Source organism: Periplaneta americana, chromosome 4 (genome assembly GCF_040183065.1).
Source record: "Periplaneta americana isolate PAMFEO1 chromosome 4, P.americana_PAMFEO1_priV1, whole genome shotgun sequence".
NCBI classification, from domain to species: domain Eukaryota; kingdom Metazoa; phylum Arthropoda; class Insecta; order Blattodea; family Blattidae; genus Periplaneta; species Periplaneta americana.
In genome coordinates this window covers 21,872,863-21,892,420 of record NC_091120.1, presented here as the reverse complement: position 1 = coordinate 21,892,420, position 19,558 = coordinate 21,872,863, and positions in this window count along the sequence as shown.

Genomic DNA, 19,558 nt, shown 5'->3' with positions numbered 1-19,558 from the left:
GGGAAAGAATGTACTTACAAAGTAAGGTCAATCTTTTATGCACACTTGTCATTATCCTTAGGGCTTTCCTTTGTAGTACAAAAATACGAGGGGGATCCAGGAAATAACGACCGTTTTGTTGTAATAATTAAAAATATATATATTTATTTGAAAAAACAAAGTCTGTTACATAACTGAAGCTTCCTTTACTTCTCTACATAATCACCACCTACATTTAAACATTTGTCGTATCTGTTCACTAGCTTTAGAATTCCCGTGTTATACTCCTCTGCCGCCAGTTCATTAAGCCAGGTGTTCACTGTCTTCTTCAACTCTTCATCACTTCCAAAACGCGTACCACCCAGAAAGTCTTTCAGCTTAGTGAAAAGGTGAAAATCGCTAGGAGCAAGGTCTGGACTATAGGGCGGATGATCAAAGATTTCCCAACCGAACTGATCCAGCAATTCTCGAGTTGAAGCAGCAGTGTGCGGGCGGGCGTTGTCGTGAAGAAGCACAATTCCTCTCGAATGCATTCCTCGCCTCTTGTTTTGGATGGCTCGCCGTAGTTTTTGTAAAGTCTCACAATAACGATTTGCATTGATCGTAGTGCCTTTTGGCATGAAATCCAGCAAAAGAACACCTTCGCGATCCCAAAAGACAGTAGCCATGACTTTTTGTGTTGAGAGAGTCTGTTTGAATTTTCTCGGTTTCTTGGGTGATGAGGGATGATGCCACTGACGTGATTGGCGCTTGGTCTCTGGGGTGTTGTGAGACACCCAGGTCTCATCACCAGTCACAATTTGATCAAGAAAGGCGTCTCCATCTGTGTGATATCGCATCAAGAATGTCAATGCTGAGGCCATTCTCTGAGTTTTGTGTTGGTCACTCAGTTGCCGTGGAACCCATCGTGCACAGATTTTGTGGTAGCCAAGATGTTGCGACACAATTTCACCAAGCAAAGGACGAGAAATGTCAGGAAAGGCAATATGCAATTCGTCGAGTGATGTGCGCCTGTCTTGCAAGATTCTGTCGTTCACTTTAGTCTTCAGGTCTTCTGTGATGAGTGATGGGCGTCCGGGTCGAAGTTCATCGTGGACATTTGTTCGCCCATTGTTGAACATTTCGCACCATTTTCTCACATTTCTTTCATTCATTACAGTATCACCATACACTTCTTTCAATTGCCGGTAAATTTCTGCAGGTTTTAAATGTCGGGCATTCAAAAATCGAATCACACTCCTCACCTCACAGTCGGCGGGATTATCAATCACGTCGTTCATTTTGAAGTACACAAAATGCACAATGGCGACTTGTTGCAACCAGTACTCACAACACTATGAGAACACATGTTAAGGAAGCCAGTTGACCTTCAAACAAGGAAGGGGAGTCAGCTGCGTGGCGGGTATGCACGAACGGTTGTTATTTCCTGGATCCCCCTCGTATGTTTGGCTTCAGATGTGTTGCTCCAGAATATTAATCCATATTTGATTATAGAATGGAAGTAGCAAAGTACCTGTGCATTTACACCTTAAAATAATCAAACTACTTCCTGTTTCATGAAAATTTAGTTTATGGTAGTTTTGACTGCAATCAAAAGTGCAGCGTAATTTATATTAATCTAAATCTCCGATTGTGTAAGTTTTAATTTTATTAAATCAGTTTCTCTGTCAGAAATCCGTGTATCACATTAAAAAAATAAAGAAAAGAACAAATGACAAAAATGAAGATATTTTGAGTGTAGGAATAGATCAGAACATTTTAAGATAAAATTTGAAATAGTGCATGGCCAGACAAGAGCAAGATTGTTATGTTCAAGTTAAAACTCTGAAATACGGAATTTACAGTGTTAATTTTAAGGTTAATATGGGGCAGAAAGGTTCTTTTTCAAATTCAGGACAGTCTACATACTGTATATGTGAACAAATATAAATTTGCAGGTCCATTCAATTGAAATTAATGATTGATTATTATAACTTCTTTCAATAAATTATTTTGTACCATTAGACTTATCAGGTATTTAATAGATTTAATATCAATGTACCCCCTTGTATGCAAAATTAGTTTTCTGTGTCTTTCTTCTTAACTCTATATTCAATCTAACATTTCTTTGCTGTGGTGAATGTGAATTTCAGACCTTTTTCACATAGCATTTTGTTACCAATAATCCAGCTCCAATACGAATGGAAGATCCTTTCATGTATATATATTTGTATTTATATGCCTATATAGGGAGATTTGACTATTATTTATTACCTTCTGTTATACAGAAATTTTGATATTGAATATTCAGAGAATGTAACTCCATATCTTAAAAAAAATCAGCTAACTATTTTCAGTTACTTATACCTACTATTAATAACTTTAGATTTAATGTGAAATTTAACGTATAAAAATATATGGGATTTTCCTTTCCCTGAATAATTCCATCTAACTTTCAGACGTATAATAACATGTATCAGGACAATCATTATCATTATCATTCATTTGTTTCAGTAAGACCAATACATCCATGAATTATATATTATATATTTGCAATTAGATTTTCAAAAGTATTTCAACTTTGTATCAATTTGGCATGGAATGACCCGTCACTAATGAGCAAATCCAAGAAACTAACAATAGCTGCAGCAGAATAAATCATGTGCCATGTCTTGTGACACAACATAAGTAAAGCGATTCGAGACAGGAAAACATGCATACTCATTCACATGTACCGGTATTTTTTATTTATTAAATGATTTAGTGTTATTACATTGGATCTCAAAGGATAAAACCTCGTGGAATGATTGTTTATAAGAGTATGTCTTAAATGAGCAACATCCAACATCTGAATTGCAACAAAATTTGGAACATACATAGATGACATAAAACCTCACATTATGTAAACTATATTCGTTAATTTAGAATGCTAACCTAGAGAACGATATTTGTACCTATCACCACTGAAATAAAAAAACAAGTATCAGACTGTAAAGTGTATTATGTATCTTATCAATAAGTTGCCGTTAATGTAAAATTAGGTGAAGGAACATAAAACATTTTCTGTTGTATGAAGCTAATCCTATCCTGAAGTATATCAATTTGTGCCTATTTAGCACTGAGTATTTTTTACTTTCTTATATGTAGTAGTCTATAGAAGTGTTTTAAAACGGTCAAGATTTTAAATCTGAATATACAGTGTTCATGAATGCAAAACGGGTTTTCTTTTTTATTTTATGCTCGACCATGCCGAAATGTAGTAATTATACACCTGGTAGCAGCCCTTTAATGGACCTCATTAAAGTACACCTATTCATTAAAGTTCAGGTGTTCCACCAATCAGAAAACACCATTGTAGCAATATGAAAGCGCAAGTATCGATTATTCTCGGATATGCAATCGAAAGACAACTAGTGAAAAGTCACAGAGGCTGGAAAACCAATACTGTCGCAGAAGGTTATGTTCTGTTACTATAATAATTAGCGTTAATTGTAAATAATATTCAAATAAATTCAATTTGTCATCTCGTTTTTCATTGTCTAAATCAATTTCAAGGTTATATCAAGATTAATCTTTATTTTACTCTCTAGATTATATCAAGGTCAATGACATTTGTTTCTAGGAAAAAATCAATACTTTCGCGTCTGCACACATCTCACAATTTACGAGATATTGCACAAGGTCAGTTCCGCTCCCCAGTCAGATAAGAATAACATTAATACTTATGAATAATTTCAAGTTAGAAATATGGTCGAGCATAAGAAGTCGTATGAAACTTGCCTACCATTATAGGCTCGTTGCATAATGTACTATTACATATTGTCATTATAATATCTGTAATGATGTCATGAAAAGTGGCCAGTACATCATTGTGGAATGAGCATTGTAGCTCAAGAAGTTTGAAAATAAAATTAAAATTTCAAGAATCTTTACAAATAATTAATGCCATACCTTGTATTAGAAACAGCATTGAATAACACTGTTCAAATCATAAATTAGAGTGCTTATTTTTCAAATAATTTGAAACTTACGTAGTAGGCCTATGTACGAAATTCAGACGTTTAAATTCGAGAAATAAGTAAACACAATACCCGATTTGTACATTTGCTTCAGATTATACCGACAGGCTATTTCAAAAGCTAAACAATCCAAAATTTAAAATTCTAAGATAACTGCTTTTTTAAAGTTTCATATTGCTGTGAAAAATCCAATTAATATCATTCTAATTGGAACTTAGAGTATATTTGATACATTTAACAGAATTTGAAGTAAGTTCAATGATCCTTGGATTTTTCACAGCAACTTGAAACTTTAAGATGCAGTTTTTTCAAAACTTTAAATTTTGAGTTGTTTCCTTTTTTAGCTGGCCCATCGATATGCTTGCTTAACTTTAGAAGGCATGGTTTCAACTTCTGGAAGATAATGTAATGACCATATTTCATGTTAGCAGGTATCAGAGTGTTATCGGAACAAATCTTACAAAATGGCAGAGTATGTAAATGTAAAAGGTAAAGGTATCCCCGTAACATGCCATGAAGGCACTTGGGGGGCATGGAGGTAGAGTCCCATGCTTTCCATGACCTCGGCACTAGAATGAGGTGGTGTGGTCCGCACCACGCTCTGACCGCCGAGTATGTAGAGGACACCAAGATATATATTTTTCTTTATGCAGTGCATGCCTGTGTATGCTTGGTTTTGACACTGTGTTCCCTAAACCTTGGCAGAGCATAGAGGCCAATGTGGAGAATGCTACTACAGTAGAACCTCTATTATCCGTGGTAATGAAGGGGATGGACTGAACGGTTGATCGAAAAAATCGGCTAATCCGTACCATAAAAGATTTTGTAATTTCCTCCATGGTCTTGTATTTAACTCGTTAGGTAGTGGATCAGAAGTTCACTAATTTAAGTCTGGTTGTCAACGACGGGTTTTTAAGGGACAAGGAAGCCCTTTGTAATGACTGTATAAGAAAATAAAGGAGGTTTCATGTTGTAGATTTACATATTTTTTAATACTATATCCTTGTTTTTTTATTAAATCGTGCAGTTGTAACTCCATTCTCGCATTCTGATGCGAGATGAGCCACAGTTTCTTTTTCTCAAACCATTCAATTATTTCTATTTTTTTCGATTCTTAGCACAACACGTTTTCTGTTAACACCCATGGAAGACATTTCATATACAAGTTATATCATATAATGGCAATTCGAATAGTAGACAATGTTGTGTAACGATAATGCTTGTAATAACACTCTCTAGCAAAACATATGTAGAATCTACTAATGTGATGTACAAAACAGTACTTCATATAAGTTATTTATTTATGAAGTAAAAAAGAGTGATAAATAGACAGTCGGATAATCCACCAATCGGTTAATAGGGTGACAGATAATCGGGGTTCTACTGTACAGAATTTTTGGTGCCACGTGTTATTGTCTAAGTGATGAAATGTAAAAACAATATAAGCATGTGAGAGAAACAAATTTTATTTAAAGTGATTGTTACAGAAAATGTTAAAATTGGCAGTCTTCAATGCCAACACTTCTGCATGCTTCTGCAGAGACTGTTCGACTCTTGAAAATGTTGGTGTTGTAGGCAGTAATGATCTATTGTACGAGAAGTCAACAATTTAAACAGCATCAAAAATTAAATTTGATTCCTTTTATAGTGGCCATCTTTTCCTCGCATACTAATAACACCCATATACATTTCGTCATAGGGGCTATAGCTTATGACACCAAAAATTCTGTAGTGATCTCTTCATTGCACCACTTATTTATGTGTTGCTAAGAGGAATAAGGCCAGAATAATGAATAACTGGACATTTTATTGCGTCATGATAACTGTTATATTGTTTTACTCCGGTTCCGGACAATTGGCCACAGAAAATCGGTAATAGGGACAATTCGCCACAGATAGACAATTCGTCACAAATAGACCATTCGTCACAAATAGACAATTCGTCACATATAGACAATTTGCCACAAATAGACAATTTGCCACACTGGGGTACAAAGATAAATCCATGACTTCCAGAAGCTCTATATTGTGCGAATAGATACAGAGATTAATAATTGTAAATTCCACTAAGTATGTAAATTGCTATGTATATGAAATTTGGTTTCAACTCCATTCTCATTTTCTCTGAGTCTCATGTACATGTAGCCAAGATAAATTAATTTGCCAGAGCCTCTTTCTGATTTTGTGAAGGGAATTTCTTCCGCCATAGTTCCGAATTAGTTTACAGCTTCTGAATTTGTCTTGTGTTACCATAGGAATATATTATAAATTGTTGCGAATTTGAGTATTACCTTCATATAGGCTATTACAAGTTGTAGCGAATTTTAGTATATGGCCAATTGCCTTTCACATGAATTTTAATGTGTGGCGAATTGTCTTTGATACGAATTTCAATTATGTGGCGAGTTGCCTCTGTGGCTAATTTTCTGTGGCAAGTTGTCCCCAACCCGTTTTACTCTATTCATCTTGTCATTTTATATTATTTGGTGTGTTACATACATACATATACACATATTTTATTTATTATCGGGTTTTACAATGTCCTAGGACATCTTCCTGTACCCATTTTCAGGATTCTACAGCCTTTCTCCATTCTTCTCTATTCTCCCATGCCCTATTTTCCAAGCCCCTTTCTCTCATTATTCTAATTATTCTTTGTGTCCATGTCAATTTTGGTCTTTCCCTCTTCCTTTTTCCCGTTGAAATCCATTCGGAAATCTATCTTCTGCCATCCTCTTTATATGACCAAACCATCTTAATTGTTTTGTTTTCATAAAATCTACAAGTGATCCTTGCACTTTCATTTTTTGTGTTATAATATTATTTATAATTTTGTCCTTACTTGATACATCTCTGTTAGAAATCCATCTCTGTAGAACGTAGTTTTATCAGGGGTGTCATTCTGAATTTTTAACAACTGGTTCTCTTCGTTAATTACAGAAATTTTTATAATTTTAATATGAAGAATTTTAAATGAGGTTCTGGTAATAATAGAGGGCTACAAATGTGGGAAAATTACAATGCAACATGCTATTACAGAATTGTATGTAACATAATTAAAAATGCACTTATTCTGTCTGAAGTGACCACAAAACTAATTGGTGTTGTGAATATTCTGTATACTTCCTTTCTCCTTGACATGGCCGTCAGTAACTGTATGGTGTCCAAGACGTAGCCAAGATTCATGAAAATTGTTGAATCCCAACCAGAGGCTTCCCTATAAGCTACACTCTCATGAGATGTTTCCAACAAGCAGAGATTACCGGTATTTCTTTTGTCTGTTGCAATGCTATTTACTAAAATGAATCCTCTTTCTACTCCACCAAAACTCATAATCACCATTTTCATTGTTTTTTTGTTGATTTTAAAATTTGAGTATCTCTTTCATCAACAAAGTCACTGAAATCATTCACAGGCAGTAGCATACGCAAAATGTTGTCAAGGGGAGAGGGGTCATTATTAAGTTTTTTTGCAATTTGCGTGATCAGTATTTAAATTTTGCGTATTATTATTATTATTATTATTATTATTATTATTATTATTATTATTATTATTATTATTTATTAATATTATACTATGTTTTAATACAACATATTCATGAATATCCTTCTAAAATCTTTGAAACATATTTTTTTCTAAGCCATCCAATTTTTAACAAATTTTAACTTCTGTTTAATCTTGTATAATAAAAATGCTTGTGTCATTATTACACTTATTAAAAGTATGAACTGTCAAATGTACAAAACAAGAAGATATGTGGGCCTACTCACAAAAACACACTGCTGAACCTTGTGATACTGCTGTGTTATAATTTCAATGAATAATAATGTGCGTGTATGTGTGTGTGTGTGTGCACATAGGCCTACATACGTACAGTTTATATGTTGTATTGTCGGACCATTGGATCTGTGCTCCTTCAGCGCTGTCGTCGTTCTTGGAAAAGTTAACGCCTGTACTCACTCCGTTCCACCCGCTTTCCTCCCACCACGTTGAACAGCAGGCCACGAACCTTGCCGAATAGGGATGTTGCCAAACTTCCGTCAAACAGTGTCATAAATAACTGGTCCTCCATGCTACAATATTATTTCTTTCAATCAAAATACATCTTGCATTTCTACATTTTTTAAACCTAAATCCCATGTCTCGAATCACTTTCCGTAGTTTTTCTCTCCAACCTTGGAAATTATTACTTCTCTCGCAAGCTTCAGTAATTTCTTCAATGTTGAAACTTCTTTCTGAATGGTATAAAATTCTTGTATCTTTCTTCTTAAAATACATCAGTTCATATCATCTACAATAATTAAAAGTTGCCTTGGTCTGTTCTTCTCTGGTGATTCTAGCTTTTCATCTCCTGCACAGACTCCCTCTCTCCTGATTTTCTTTATTAGGAGTTCTGACCTGTCTATATAAATTACATAAAATGTTGTGTTATTAGTATTAGTTAAGTAAATAATTTTAATACATAATCAATTGAAATAAAATAAGCCTCACTATGATATCAGTTGCTCTTTTCATTGCCTGATTTATAAGAAACAGATATTGATCTGTTTGTTTCTCTTCATCACAAAATGCTATTACGTACTTGCTTAATAATATTTCTTTCGCCACTCCGTGCTACAGTATTCATGTTGAGTTGACAACACTGGACTATAAGTGCAAATATTATAAACTGTCCCGCAAGAAGGCCAAAATTTTGAGTAGTGGGGACAGAAAGGGAGAGAGATAGAAAAGAGGGAGATAGGAATGCAGGGAGAGAAATGAATTACTGAGGCTGACAAGAAATTAGAGTTCAGTTCGCATATCTTACAGGGGCACAGATCCGATGGTCCGACTATATGTGTGTATCTAAATTTTGCGTACTGGTAATCCTAATACTTTTATAGTATTTCCTACATTGAGAAAGTAAACAATACTGCATAACTAAAATGTCGTAATGCTATTTAAATTAACTAAAGTATACCTAACTAACTTTTGTTAGGTACTTACTTGATAATGTCATGTTCAGACATGGGAAGATAATTCAGATCATAGAATGCAAATATTATTTTTGTGTATACTATACAATGTAAAGCTAGTAACCCAAGAAATGTATTTTGCTTAGTATGTACAGTATGTGTATGTAAGATTCCCCAATTTATAAATAAAATTGGGGTTGGGGAGACATGTCTTCCATTTTGATAAATATTGATTGTATTTACCATTATCTCCATTTTATGACACTTTGCCTAATTCTATGATACATGACACTTGCTGCTAGGATACTAATCCTTGGTTTCAGACAAGCATTAATAGCAAAAAATTAACAATATGTCGAATCATAGAATGTCTGTGATACAGACATTAGAAATGAATATAATAAAATGTTTCAAGTTCAATCTATAAGATTTATCTATTTTGCAAATGTTTATTTGCTATAACATTGTATATAGAATATTAACGTTTTCGCCTTTTCGGCATCTTCAGATATTGTTAAGAAACACGTAATCTAAACCTTGAACAAATTAAAAATGTACATTGTAATATGCATGACAAAATAGATTTTCATGAGTTTTATGTAGTATGTCTTATAAGTAAAAAGGTTTATTTAGAAAAAGATTTCCAGGAAAATATAAATTTGGAAAGTCGATATGATTTCAGATACATATAACTCATGTTACAAAAACCCATATGAAATGATTAAAAATGACAAGCGTGTTATATTATATCTTGCATTAAATTATTAACAAAATACAAATATCAGCAATAATTAAATATTGGTGGAAAAGACTTAATTGTTGAATTTATAATTAATTACCAGGGAATTATGAGTGGAATGGTGATGTGATATCAATACATTATTTAAATGACAATTTATAAAATCGATAATAGGTAATTAATAAAATTAATAATAAATAGTGATAAAATTTAATAAAATCTTATGTGTCGTATATTGCCATGCTGTTACAATTAATCGTTAGTAGTTGTTTAGCAATACATTTGGCTGTTCTTCATTCATCAAATCTTGAATCTGTAAAATACATGTTTCAATGATTTATCTAAGAATTATTAAGTGGCTAAAGAATTCTGAAGTGAATGATTGTATCCTGCTGAAACTTACTTATTGATTGCGTATAAAAAGTACTGCATTCAAATAGTAGCAAACATCATTGTATTGGTAGAAACATATGCTTGTAGGTTTTTAGTGGGTGGTATGCTGAAATGAAGGAAAAATGTGTAAATTTGGATCAAAAAGTTTAAGTTTATATTAATCTTAATCAGTGGCGGTGCGTCAATGAGAGCACAAGAGCACGTGAACACCTTGTTTCCATTAATGCACGACTAGTTTTATTATTTGATACCGTATTGACGTAGTGGGGATGTATAATATCAGAATCGAGTACCTATTTTAAACTTCCCGCATCTTGCATAAACTTCTTATGTAAACTTGGCAACATCCGTTCACGTACAAGTCGTGCTCTTTTCGAGATGGTTACAGGAATTTCACGCATGCGCGGGAGAAAATTGTCTTTAGCTGGCCGCTTATGACTCGTCAAGAGCACAAAGCGTTAAGTGAACATGATGAGTATCTATCCTACAGATGTCAGGTGCATCGGTGCCTATTGTTCACGTGCTATATCTCGAGGAAATTTAAAAGTCTGTAGATGTCAGCATCTGACTGTAGGAACGTTTACTTTACGTAGATGTGTGTACATTGCTGCTACGAGAGTGTAGTTTGTGAATTACTATGCTTCAGTGTCGGCATAATAGCATAGCTTGGCTTTCAAACACGTGCTGGCTGACTGTGGTGGTGGTATGAATTTAAGTATCTGTATGGTAGTGTATAATATTTAAGAATAATATTTACTGGCATGTATTTATAGCAATCAATCTATGCGAATGGGATTACAGTACTGGTATAGGCTATAGTGTATCAGTGTGTTGTGAATCAAAATATATTACTGAACACACGCGTTTGTAAATAACGGGACTGTGGTATGTATATTCATTTTTAACAAACGTAAACAATGAACTCTGTTCAATGAAATTTGGAACAGTAAAGAACTGGGTAAACTGGCTTACCAGGAAAAATTGGAAATAGAAAGACTGAGTTTCATTATTATTACTATTATTATTATTATTATTATTATTATTATTATTATTATTATTATTATTATTATTATTATTATATGTCGTTTTGAATTTATATACGGTTTTTTTTCGATAGTGAAACATTGGAATCATGACATTTCATATTAGACTAAACGTACAATTTCAAATTCTCTTCGATTTTGGAACCACAAAATTGTGAACACACATAATATTTTATCACGAGCCGCCACTGATCTTAATAACTTGCATATGTTGCAAACCTGTGTAAACAGTTGTACTGAGAGGGGCGAGAGAATGGAAAATCAATTATCTGTAAATCATATCGTATCTGAAATCATATTGACTTTCCAAATTTATATTTTCCTGGAAATCTTTTTCTAAATAAACCTTTTTACTTATAAGACATACTACATAAAACTCATGAAAATCTATTTTGTCATGCATATTACAATGCACATTTTTAATTTGTTCAAGGTTTAGATTACGTGTTTCTTAACAATATCTGGTGATGGCGAAAAGGCAAAAACGTTAATGTTCTATATACAATGTTATAGCAAATAAACATTTGCAAAATAGATGAATCTTATAGATTGAACTTGAAACATTTTATTATATAAAATTAGATTTATCTGAAGACAAAATGAATTGTAAAATTGGAAATGAAGCCAGGGGACAGAATGCTAACTTATGTGTTGCTCTCAAAAATACTACCAGTACTTGGAGCGTTCCATCGAGGAATATGTAATGAATCATGTTAATTTATGTAAAATTTAAAGTACGAATACAGAACATTATTATTATTATTATTTATTTGCAAATGTATGTCTTTAGATGTTAAAGTGGCGCATAGTTCCCCTTCATTTCCACGGCTTCATTATTTTAGTATTGGTTCCCACAAACTTACAGCAAACTGCACATTATATTGATTGCAGTAATTACTTAAAACATTTATGACAACTATAGAAGAGGTTCGGTACTCCATAATTGGGTATAAATTATTTCTTAAGATAATATATAAACTAATGCATGTGGATACTATATTTCTTACAAATAAGAATTTTGTCATAATGACAATAATTATAACTATCTTTCTTCACAAAACATGTTTCATAACTTTTACAATAAAAACATAGCAACCCGAAACTTTATAACAGTTGGATTTAGCAGGTTTGTAAGAGTTTAATATTGACATTTTGGTGTCAGTTCAGTAAGTAAATATGTCAGTGGTTCTCAGAAGCCATTTTTTGTAGCTGCACTTGTGGTCGTCATGGATTTTTCGTAGCCATACTTTATATTGTAGTAATAAATCATGAACATTGTGAACCTAGTGCTAATAGTAATAGTAAAATTATATGCTTCAATGAAATACGTGTCAAGGGTTCATGTGTATATTCCTGTATTGAGCAAAAATATATATAAAGTATGTCACAAAACTTCATTTGAAATTTACCGCCACCAAAAATGAAATTGAACAGAGTACTTTAAGAACAGTTTGTAGAATTTCCATATATTATCTGTTCGAAGATAGCTTTCGATGATAGCATGAGTCTTCGGGAAATTATATTATATTCATGCGATTTTAAAACAAGATTGACACACATAAGATGCATTTTTCTGTTTGCTTGCAGCGATGAGAGCAAAATAACGAGTTTTTCCAAGGAAGAATGTCTAAAAAGCAGCTGTGTACTTACAACCAATACAGAAAAATAATAGACTGACTACATGTGGGCTGTGGCAATTAATTTTCACTTCTTAACTTTAATTATGGGTACCTAAAAATGACAATAAAGTATATATAGTACTCAAATACTTGGTGACCACAAGGGCTGCACTTGAGAATCGATGATCCGATTTATACATAAAGTGAATTTGTCACTATTTTATTTTCTTATGTTACATATTAAAATCACGATTATTTATCTGTTACTTAACTGTTAATGCTTGTAAGTGATATGACTTACTTCAGTCTATTAATAAAAAGTTGTTCAATTAAAAAGGGCATGTCGTGAACATGCGCATTTTTATTTTTTTTAGAGAGAAAGAGATGTATGAAGTGTGAAAAAGAAATGAGAGGAAGAGTTACAATGAATGCCTTTGGAATTACTTTGTTGCAACATCCTGTGTTATTGTCTTCAAATAATGAATGGGTTATTGGTTTTGTATGATTATATTGACATAATAGTATAACTTTTTCTTTTTTTCTGTATCTTAATTATATTACTTACTATTATTACAGACGTGACCATTTGAGAAGAAACTTCTGTTGGTATTGGTACCAGTGGCGAAGCTCTTAAGAGGCTTAGCTTATTCAAAAAATTTGAATTATTATTAGACATCAGATTTTTAGTCACTAAAATTTTTTTTCCCCAGTATTCCATATCACTTCAAAACTTTCCATAAAACCTTCTTCGTACAAAATCTAATGTCCCTTCGAGATCTATAAATGTGGCATATTCCATTCCTGATGCATTATTAATATGAATATATTCCTGCATAGAGACTTGAATGTAATATAGAGTTCCTGTGGATAGGTTACAAGCCTGACGACAGCTGAAATGAGGTTCATGCGACGAACAGCAGGATGCTCTTTGCTGGAACACCGTAAAAATGTGGACATATTGCAGGAACTACAAATGGATCCTATAGTTAATTTTGTCCAACAATATCGACTTCAGTGGAAAAAACATGTTGAAAGGATGGATCGCACTAGATGGCCTAAACAGATTCTTACTTATGTACCAAGAGGAAAGAGGAAATTGGGAAGACCACGCAAGCGCTGGCATGAGACTGTAACAGATCCTGCAGGGTCTAATAATAATAATAATAATAATAATAATAATAATAATAATAATAATAATAATAATAATAATAATGATTTATTTAACCTGGCAGAGTTAAGGCCATACGGCCTTCTCTAACACTCAACCAGGAGTAAAAACTGCGTTATAGAAACACTACAAATTTACAAAGTACACACAAAACTGAATAAGATAATAATAATAAAATATAAACAACAAGTAAGAAGAAATCAGACATAATATATAACATACAGAAAGAAAGAAAAAAGCATAATAAAATGTGAACAGCAGGTCAAAAATAAATGAGGCCTACAAAGTATAAAAAAATAAGAAAATTATTGATGATAATAATAATAATAATAAATAAGAATAGTAATGATAATAATGATGATAATATTAATAATAATAATAATAATAATAATAATAATAATAATAATAAATAAAATAATAATAACAGGCCTAATAGTAATAATAATACTAATAGTAGTAATACAATAGTGCAGTACAAAGCATACAATGAATACAATATTTTTAAGTATACACAGTAAGGAAAATTATGTTTATATATAGCTCAAGTTATCACATTAGAGATATACCATTATCGGAAAATATGAAAACAAAAATATAAAATAAGTTAAATATCACTAGAACATAAAAAAAATGTGAATACGTGGAAACATGCAATACAACACTTGTCATAATAGTAAGAAGTTAGTTTGGCAACTCGTCATGAGATAATTTTCTAACTTGGATTTGAAAGATTTCAATGTTCGCAGCCCTTGACGTGAGGGATATGATATTCCTGCATAGAATGTGGTGCTCCAACGGCCAAAGTTCTAGTGTGTTGATTTGTCATGTTGGAGGTCCAGATTTAAATCCTACAGAATATATGTGGATAAAAATAGCTTGATACAGCTATTCTGACACAAGTTTACTCTCTTTATCGTCTCTCATCAATCCACTATTTCTCCACAAATCATTCATTTCTGAAAATTCAACAGGGAAACTACTACATCATGTTATGTTGTGATGCATATATCTGCTCCTTCATTCATTTTAGGTCTGTGAATCTGTTCTGTAATGGGATTTTTGTTGTCTCATCACAATATTATAATAAATGACTCATTATTCACCAATAAATTAGAATTTAATTTACAATAAACACGCCACTAATAAAAGAACAGCAAGAATTTCAATAAAAATGCTTAAATACATAGTTGCTAGTGGCATCGGATACTTCACACTCACACAATATTCTTTCATAAGCCCCTTTATGGCATCTCTTATTCTGCTAGATTTAACATACCCATTCTATTTAAAGTCCATGATCCAGTAAACACTCAATGTGTTCAGTAATAGCAACGCGGACTCATACAGGCACCCGGCCCATAACCAAAAAGAGTCGTATGTTTATTTGAAGATTGTATGACAGCACGAATATTGCTATAATTTGTATGGTCGCCAGTCACTGAATGCTCCACTGTCAGGAGACATTTCCCTCCTGATGATTCCTAATAGGAATATATCACAAACTAATTTTAAATTTAAATTTAACAGAAGAAATAGTGAAATCAGAAGTGAACACTGAAATACTAAAACAATTGTCTTTAGAGACAATTAATATTAGGTACCCTCCACAAAACTGGCTTCATTTATACACTGACGGATCCTTGATCTCCAGAGAACAAGGTGCCGGTGCAGGTGTTACGTGCTGTCTCTTCTCACTTTATAGATCTCTTGGATATGGAACAACAAGCTTTGATGGAGAAATCGTTGCAATAAGTGAAAGTCTCAGGAATCTTCTATGCCACATCAATAAATTTAGGAATGCAGTTATATTGTCAGACTCCAAAGCAGCTATTTTATCAATAGTCTCTAAACACACACCTTCATCTCAAACAGCAGAAATAACTAAAATGCTCTCTCAATTAATATCACTCAATAAAAGAATTGTATTCCAATGGATACCGTCCCATTGTGGAATTCTGGGAAACGAGAATGCGGATGCTTTAGCAAAGAAGGGCAGCACTGCTACTTACAGACCTGTTACTAAATCTACGTATTACTCTGTGAAAAGATTTATTAAATCTACATACTTAGACTTCAACAAACAAAATTTGATAACACAATCTCAAGGGAAAAAATGGAACTCTCTGCATCATAATCCACAGTTGATTCCCGATTTACCACGAAAATCGTCTGTAGCTGCATTTAGATTGGCAACAGGTCATGACTGTTTGGCCAAACACCTGCATAGAATTGGAATATATCAGTCCCCTAACTGCCCATTGTGCGACTCAGACCAAGAGATGGATTCGGAACACCTCAAAATCTGTGCTTCAGTGGCTGGCCATGATAATATCTTTGAAAAATATTGGAGTGCAAGAGGTCAAATGACTTTATTGTCAAAAGCCTGGCATTAGAAAACAACAACATATATCACAAAAGAAGTCTAGCAACAGCTGTTTATAGCCGTATATCACACAACATGTTCCGACATGACTTCTCCGATGTCTGGCAATGTGCACAGTGATCTCGCCACTGTCCAACTGTAGCCTGCAACATTTGCCAATGTACTCCACTCAGGCTGACGACAGCACTCGGACTCTACACTGTCGAACTGTAGCCTGCAACATTTGCCAATGCACTCCACTCAGGCTGACGACAGCACTCGGACTCTACACTGTCGAACTGTAGTCGGCGACATTTGCCAATGCACTCCACTCAGGCTGACGACAGCATTCGGACTCTACACTGTCGAACTGTAGCCTGCAACATTTGCCAATGCACTCCACTCAGGCTGACGACAGCACTCGGACTCTACACTGTCGAACTGTAGTCGGCGACATTTGCCAATGCACTCCACTCAGGCTGACGACAGCATTCGGACTCTACACTGTCGAACTGTAGCCTGCAACATTTGCCAATGCACTCCACTCAGGCTGACGACAGCACTCGGACTCTACACTGTCGAACTGTAGTCGGCGACATTTGCCAATGCACTCCACTCAGGCTGACGACAGCATTCGGACTCTACACTGTCGAACTGTAGCCTGCAACATTTGCCAATGCACTCCACTCAGGCTGACGACAGCACTCGGACTCTACACTGTCGAACTGTAGCCTGCAACATTTGCCAATGCACTCCACTCAGGCTGACGACAGCACTCGGACTCTACACTGTCGAACTGTAGTCTGCAACATTTGCCAATGCACTCCACTCAGGCTGACGACAGCACTCGGACTCTACACTGTCGAACTGTAGTCTGCAACATTTGCCAATGCACTCCACTCAGGCTGACGACAGCACTCGGACTCTACACTGTCGAACTGTAGCCTGCAACATTTGCCAATGCACTCCACTCAGGCTGACGACAGCACTCGGACTCTACACTGTCGAACTGTAGTCTGCAACATTTGCCAATGCACTCCACTCAGGCTGACGACAGCACTCGGACTCTACACTGTCGAACTGTAGTCTGCGACATCTCCACTCGTATTTTCTACTGCACTCTTACCCAGTACTCACTCATACTCACTACTGCACTCCGGTCGACAACTAAATTCTTAACTCGATGACTCCTCTTACTCAGTGATCTATTCGTACTTGCTGCTGCATTTCAACTGGTGCCTCCTGCTGCAATCAGGATGAGAAAGGAAAATACGTTACGTTGAAAAAGAGCCAATTCAGGTGCCTAGCCCCAATCCCAATGAAGAAACTCAGATAATCTCGGAGCTAATAACATAACGTGAAGTCTGCTACCTAGCTGTATTATGAGGAACCAGCAAGTCTCGAAGCTAGAGATATAACCTGATGTGCGCTACCTAGCCTAATATAATATCATAATATTGATACTCGATCACAATGCGATAACACGCTAGAAATTCCACTTCACACATCATCTCTGTATTCCTCATCTTTCACTGTTGCTACCTCTCGTCACTGGAACTCTCCGCCGCCTGAAGTCAAGGGCTGCCGAACATTGAAATCTTTCAAATCCAAGTTAGAAAATTATCTTATGACGAGTTGCCAAACTAACTTAATATTATGACAAGTGTTGTATTGCATGTTTCCACGTATTCACATTTTTTTTTATGTTCTAGTGATTTTTAACTTATTTTATATTTTTGTTTTCATATTTTCCGATAATGGTATATCTCTAATGTGATAAGTTGAGCTATATATAAACATAACTTTCCTTACTGTGTGTACTTAAAAATATTGTATTCATTGTATGCTTTGTACTGCACTATTTTATTACTACTATTATTATTATTATTACTATTACGCCTGTTATTATTTTATTATTATTATTATTATTGTTATTATCATTATTATTATTACTATTCTTATTTATTATCATTATTATTATCAATAATTGTCTTATTTTTTTATACTTTGTATGCCTCATTTATTTTTGACCTGCTGTTCACATTTTATTATGCTTTTTTCTTTCCTTCTCTATGTTATATATTATGTCTGATTTCTTCTTACTTGTTGTTTACATTTTATTATTATTATCTTATTCAGTTTTGTGTGTAAAATTGTAGTGTACTTTGTATTTTTTTATTTTATTTTATTGGGTTGTTTTACGACGCTGTATCAACATCTAGGTTATTTAGCGTCTGAATGAAATGAAGGTGATAATGGCGGTGAAATGAGTCCGGGGTCCAGCACCGAAAGTTACCCAGCATTTGCTCGTATTGGGTTGAGGGAAAACCCCGGAAAAAACCTCAACCAGGTAACTTGCCCCAGCCGGGATTCGAACCCGGGCCACCTGGTTTCGCAGCCAGACGCGCTGACTGTTACTCCACAGGCGTGTACTTTGTAAATTTGTAGTGTTTTTGTAAAGCAGTTTTTACTCCTGGTTGAGTGTTAGAGAAGGCCGTATGGCCTTAACTCTGCCAGGTTAAATAAATCATTATTATTATTATTATTATTATAAGGAAACAGTCAAGAAGAATCTTGGAATGTAGGCTTTTATGGCTGGCGTTATATGGAACAATGTTATCCGGGCTAAAGGGCCGTGGTCTGTTGGTGCTGTTGCTACCATACGTTTCGTCTGCTGCTCCGGCAGACATCGTCAGTGGTGTGGCACACAGGATCGCAAAGATCTCTTTATCGTGCCAGTCGTTCCAATCAAGAAGAATGTTGCTGAATCTGGCATAACAAAATTAAACTACACAGTAACGTAAGAAAAATCACTTACTTATGGTTTTTAGAGAACCAGAAGGTTCATTAGCACTCTCATAGAAGCCCACCATCGGTCCCTGTCCTGAACAACATCAATCCAGTCCCTACAATCATATTCCACGTCCTTCAAATTCTTTTTATTATTACTCTCCCATCTACGTCTCGGTCTCCTCAAAGGTCTTTTCCCTCTGGCCTCCCAAATAACACTCTATATGCATTTCTGGATTCACCCATACATGCTACATGCCCTGCCCATCTCAAAATCTGAATTTAATGTTCCTAATTATGTCAGGTGAAGAAAATACAATGCGTCCAGTTCTGTGTTATGTAACTTCCTCCATTCTTCTGTAACTTCGTCCCTCTTAACCCTCTTAATATTTTCCTAAGCACCTTATTCTCAAACACCCTTAACCTCTATTCCTCTTTCAAAGTGAGAATCCCAGTTTCACAGCCATACAGAACAACCGGTAATATAACTTGTAAGATTAATAATTACGAAA